The sequence below is a fragment of the Ceratotherium simum genome, chromosome 1 (genome assembly GCF_057802395.1).
Source record: "Ceratotherium simum simum isolate JZ-2026a chromosome 1, ASM5780239v1, whole genome shotgun sequence".
Taxonomy (NCBI): domain Eukaryota; kingdom Metazoa; phylum Chordata; class Mammalia; order Perissodactyla; family Rhinocerotidae; genus Ceratotherium; species Ceratotherium simum.
In genome coordinates, this window is record NC_141900.1 from 98,828,212 (window position 1) to 98,834,700 (window position 6,489).

The 6,489-nt window shown below is 37.8% G+C and overlaps 1 pseudogene; it reads left to right on the plus strand.

The window, feature by feature from the left end:
• Positions 1 to 2,737: 2,737 nt before the first annotated feature.
• On the plus strand, positions 2,738 to 3,658 carry LOC101394064 (olfactory receptor 2A14-like; annotated as a pseudogene).
• The last annotated feature ends 2,831 nt before the right edge of the window (positions 3,659 to 6,489 follow it).

Consider the following 6,489-nt stretch of genomic DNA (forward strand, 5'->3'; position numbering starts at 1 on the left):
ATATGCTGATTTTGTGTCCTGCAACATTATGGAAATCATTGATTAGTTTCAAAAATTTTTTGGTCGAGTCTTTGGGATTTTCTATGTACAAAATCATATTATCTGCAAATAACAACAATTATACTTCTTCCTTTTCAATTTGGATACCTTTTATTTCTTTGTCTTGCCTAATTGCTCTAGCTAGTACTTCTATTACTACATTGAATAAGAGCTTCCTTGTCTGGTTTCTGGTTTTAGAGGAAAAGCTTTCAATTTTTCTCCATTGAGTAAATGTTAGCTGTGGGTTTGTCATATATGGCCTTTATTATATTGAAGTATGTCCTTCTGTATCCATTTTGTAGAGGACTCTTATCATAAAAGGATGCTGTATTTTGTCAAGTGATTTTTCTGCATCTATTGAGATGATTATGTGATTTTTATCTTTCATTTCATTAATTTGATATCTTACATTTACTTATTTGCATATGTTGAACCATCCTTGCATCCCAGGGATAAATCCCACTTAGTCCTGATTTATAACTTTTTTAATATGTTCTTGAATTGAGTTTGCTAATATTTTATAGAGGATTTTTACATCTATATTCATCAGCGATATTGGTCTATACTTTTCTTTTCTTGTGGGGTCTTTTTCTGGCTTTGGTATCAGGGTAATGCTGGCCTCATAGAATGAGTTTAAAGTGTTCCCTACTCCTCAGTTTTTTGGAAGAGTTTGAGAAAGGTTGGTCTTCATTCTTCTTTAAATGTTTGGTAGAATTCGCCAGTGAAATTGTCTGGTCCTCGGGTTCTGTGTTTGGGAGGTTTTTGATTACTGACTATCTCTTTACTCATTATTGGTCTGTTCAGATTTTCTATTTCTTTCTGTTTCCATTTTGGTAGGTTGTGTTTCTAGAATTTATTCATTTCTTCTAGGTTACCTGATTTGTTGGCATATAATTGTTCATAATAGTCTCTTATGATTCCATGTATTTCTATATTATTAGTTGTGATGTCCCCTCTTTCATCGTTAATTTTGTGTTTTTTTTCTTAGTCTAACTAAAGGTTTTCAATTTTTTTTTTATCATTTAAACACCTAGCTTTAGGTTCCTTGATCTTTTCTATTGCTTTACTGGTCTCTATTTCATTTATTTCTGCTGTGATCTTTATTATTTCCTTCCTTCTGCTAACTTTGGGTTTAATTTGTTCTTCTTTTTCTAGTTCCTTGAGGTATAAAGTTACGTTATTCATCTGGGATCTTTCTAATTTCATAATATATGCATTTATTGCCATAAACTTGCCTTTCAAAACTGCTTTTGCTGCATCCCATTAGTTTTGATATGTTCTATTTCCATTTTCACTTGATTTGAGAATTTTTTATTTTCATTTTGATTTCTTCTTTGACCCATTAGTTGTTCAGAAATGTGCTTTTTATTTTCCACATATTTGTAAATTTTCCAGCTTTCCTCCTGTTGTTTATTTCTAGTTTTCTAGCATTGTGGTCAGAAAAGAAAGTTGGTATGATTTCAATCTTCTTAAATTTGTGAAGATTTGTTTTGTGTCCTAGCATATGACCTATCCTGGAGAATGTTCCATGTACAATCAAGAAGAATGTGTACTCTGCTGCTGTTGGATGGAATTTTCTATAAATGTGTGTTAAGTCCATTTCTTTTGAAAGTATGGTTCAGTTTCAACATTTCCTTGTTGATTTTCTATCTGGATGACCTATCTATTGCTGATAGTGAGGTACTGAAGTCCCCTACTATTATTGCATTGTTGTCTATTTCTCCCTTTAGATCTGTTAGTATTTGCTTAATATCATTCAGTGCTCTGATGTTGAGTTTGTATATATTTATGATTTACACATTCTTGATATATTGACCCTTTTATCATTATATAATGACCTTTTTTGTCTCTTGTTACCATTTTTGACTTGAAGTCTATTTTTCCTGATATGAGTATCTCCACTTTCTTCTGGTTTCCACTTGCATAGAATATCTGCTTCCATCCCTTCACTTTAAGCCTATGTGTGTCTTTAGAGTTAAAATTAGTCTTCCTTTTTCTGGACTCAGATAGCTCATTACAAGGAGAATCTAAGATATTAAGAAAAAAGTATGTTCCATAAGAGAAAACAATCTGAGAACCACTACTTCAAGTTATTTATAAAAGAACAACTTTAAAAGAATATGGGCAGTAGGAAGTGATTCCATGGCCCGATAACTGTGATACCACAAAAAGAAAACTTCTGTTCCTTCATGCTTTAGTTCAAATGTTACCCTCAGGGTGGCCTGCTAAATCCACCTTAATCATATCTTGGACCAAGAAGACAAGCAAGACAAGAACATGAAAATATCTCCTATTGCAGATGGTTTCTCAGGGCCATCTCTCTACCAACTATATTAATAATCAAGACTCATACTCTCAAAGGGAAGCCAGAATACTTGAATCCTCCAAAATAACATGTATGGAACATATTCAGTAGAGTACATAATAATGGATCCTATTATTTCATCTTATAATATGTTTTATTAAGTATAAGAAATTATGTATATCCTATTATTCCATTGATATAAGAAACATTGTTATCGGATTTGTATGAGCACACCAAGTTAGTTTTTAAAACATATCTAAAAATAAATTGTAGAAAATCCATCCAAAGTAATGCTCACTCTGTAACATTCAGTAAACACTTTGTGTCTTGATTGCCCTACAGCTCCCACCTTCCTGTCAAGGACGTGGACTTCTTTGTCTCTGCCACCAGAGCATGCCAGGTGACCAGACATGGATCACAAAAGTCGCCCTGCTGGGATTCCAGGTGGACGCAGCACTGGAGTTGGTTTTCTTTGGGCTTTTCTCTCTCTTCTGTAGCCTCACCCTTCTGGGGAACAGGATCATGCTGGGGCTTATCTGCTTAGACTCTAGACTTCACATCCCCCTGTACTTCTACTTCTCTCACTTGACCATCGTTGACATGTCCTATGCTTCCAACAATGTCCCCCAAGATTCTGGCAAATCTTGTGAGCCAGAAAAGAAGCATTTTCTTTGTTCCTTGCATTATGCAGACATTTTTGTATCTGGCATTTGCTCACACAGAGTGCCTGATTTTGGTGGTGGTGTCCTATGATCAGTTTATGATGATCTGCTACTCCTTACATTCCGCTGTTATCACGAGCTGGATAGTGTGCACAGTCCTGGTCATCACTTCCTGAGCATTTAGCTTCCTCCTGGCCTTGGTCCATATAGTTCTCATCCTGAGACTGCCTTTCTGTGGTCCTCATAAAATCAACCACTTCTTCTGTGAAATCCTGTCTGTCCTCAAGTTGGCCTGTGCTGACACTAGGCTCAACCAAGTTGTCATCTTTTCGGCCTGTTTTATCTTAGTCGGGCCCCTCTGCTCAGTGCTGGTGTCATATACATGCATCCTGTTTGTCATCCTCAGGATCCAGTCTGGGGAGGTCTGCAGAAAGGCCTTCTCCACCTGCTCCTCCCACCTCTGCGTGGTCGGGCTCTTCTTTGGCAGCACCATCGTCATGTGCCTGGCCCCCAAATCCTGCCATCCTGAGGAGCAGTGGAAGAGCTTTTCTCTGTTTTATAGTCTTTTCTGAATCCGCTGATCTATAGCCTGAGGAACACAGAAGTCAAGGGTGCCCTGAGGAGAGCACTGTGCAAGGAAAGGCCAGTGTGAGAGAAAGCAGAGATCATCATGGGGGAGGGGGCTTTGCTCCCTGTGAATACAGTGGGTGGCATTTTTTGCCTTGTGCTATAATAAATGCCAAAGTAAAAAAGAATATTATGGATCTAAACATGTAATCGGAAACCATATAGACTTTATAAAATAAAATAGATGAATATCTTCATGACCTTGAGTAGGCAAAGATCTTAGAGAAGATTCAAAAAGCACAAGACATAAATTTGAATGTTGATGTAATTGAGCCTTTTCCAAATTACTCATCCTGCTCATCTAAATCACTATTAAGAAAGAAGAAATGCAAGTCACACTCCAAGTGTTTTGTATTTTCTTAAATGTAATAGTCAGTCAGGTGCAGCCACAAGAGGAGACAAAGGAGAGGTTCAGGTAAAAACAGTTGATTCTACTCACAGGTCCTGGAGACAGGAGGCAGGGCACACCATGCAGGGCCACATGGGCAAGACTCCAGGGTGCTCAGGGGCAGAAGACAGGAGTGAGGGGAGGTTTAGAGCACTGCCTTTGTTGGCATTTCCACAGGAAACACCCAATAAAGAGAGTGGATAATAACTAGTTGGAGTTCTTACAACAAATAAATCTTTACCATGTAAAGAAAGGGAATCATGTAGACTGATAATGCAGGAGAATCCTAAAGCTGAGAATTATTCTGATATTTGGAGCCCAAGTCATCTTACTTTCAATAATTTCACTTTTAATCTGTCTGGCCTCTCTTCTCCCTTGAAGTATAATGTCCTGTATAACAATATGTGTTATTGCTTCTTCTTCTTTGCTTGGTTCTCCTCAGTCAACTTGAAAATCAACATGCCCATTTCTGACCTTAATACAACTGCCCATGAATTTCCTCTCAGTTTCTACTGGTATTAAAATGTTCCACTGACAAATTGCTCTGCCATTTGATTTGAAATATCTTTTTGCCAACTTATCGCAAGAAGATGTGGACATTCTGGGCTTCCAGGGGTCTACTGAAAACATGTATTAAAAAATATGATGAAGTAATTTTAAAAAGAAAGAACAGTTTGCAATTGTAAACTTCAAGGTCACCAAATGATGAATTCCTGTTCTCTAAAAGCAAAATAAAATGAAAATAAATAACAAATTATTTAAATAATAAGTAAAACATGATTTTTTCTTGTCAATGGGATTTTCAAACCCTAACAAATTAGTTATATCTTTAAATCCCATATCAAATCTTTAAAGTATATTCTTCCCAGTTGTGAGAATAAAGTAAAAAAAAAATTATTTTCAGTCCCCAAATTGTAATTATCAAAGGTTAAAGCACTCATGGGACTTTTCAGTGCAGCTGCTGAGAGAGGAAGGTGCCATAGGCAACACCACCACGCAGGTAGAGAAGTAGTGGAGACTGCAGGCCCTATTGGCAGCATCTTCAAGGTGCAACAAAGCCCATGAGTTTTGAAAATTCATGAGGGTCATCAAGATAAATGTTGCCCAAACTTTTCGTAGAGGAGGCTGTGAAATAACTACTAGGACCAAAACTATATGTAACAAGAGATACCAAAAATTACATCACGTAGGTAGTTGCAGATGAATGCTCCAGTCGTTAGCCAGGGTATTCAAAAATCCTTTCCTACCTCAAGTGTAGTGGGCAACACATTGGGCAGGCAAAATGAACAATTGGTTAAGAAGACAGATGAATAGAAGCAAATGATGAAAATTAATGTCCTTTTTGACATTTAACAAATCTGAGTGCAACAGCTAAGTGTGGTCAGAGAAATAGAGAGGCAAAGGGAGACTTGTCATCCCAGGGTGACTGCAGACATACCCAGGGTGTCACCCCTGGAGAAGCTACATCCTATGATGTCAACACCTATCATTGAAGTACTGGTGGATGAAAGAATAGACTTTAGTAAAATAATCCAGCCAATCAATAAACAAATAAAAAAGTAACCAAGCAAATAACAATAAAAAGCACCAGAGTAGGAGTGCAGGAGGTACCAATGCCCAGAGTTTTATCTAAAATATTGAGTCTACAACAAAGAATTTTGAGACATGTAAAGAAACAGGAAAGTATGACCCATACTCTAGAAAAAAGCAGGAAACAAACTGCAGTAAGAGTGACCAGATATTGGATTTAGTAGACAAAGACTTCAAGTAGCCATTATAAATATGTTCAGTGAACTAAAGGAAACTACGATTAAAGGAGTAAAGGCTGTACCATTTGGACCAGCACTTTGCATTTCTTTAGACCAGAGAATGCACTTTACAGCCCATATTGTCCAACAATGGGCAAAGAGATATAACATCAACTAGGCATATTATGTTGCATATCATACTCTGAGTAGTGGTTTGATAGAATTCGAATGGGCAATTGAAACAATTGTTACCTAAGATGGGAGGAGCTAAAGGCAGGAGGGATTGGTTTTCATGCCTTCATGAGTGAGTGCTCACTCTCAACAGGAGGAGGGCCAAGGGGGAGTCTCCACTCAACAGATTCCTCCACAGTTTGAGGGGGACTAGAGGAAAAGGTAGTGAGGGAGGTTCCTGGCACCATATGCAGTTCTTCCCCACATTATCCCAACTTTTTGTGTTCCTATCTTATGCAATTTTCCCTGACCCAGGGCTACAACTCTGGTTGTCAGAAGCAGGGATGATCCCTAAGCAAGACTCCATGCTTTAAACATTGATGCCAGAATTCCTAAAGACTGCTGGGATGCAGATGTTTCACCCCATCTGCAAATGCACTAATTGCCTTGCCCCTCTGTGTGGATTCTTTGTGCCTATTGCTATGGCTTTCTACACATGTCAATCCTCCTCAGCCACCTCAGACAATGTATCCATCCACCAGGAGATTT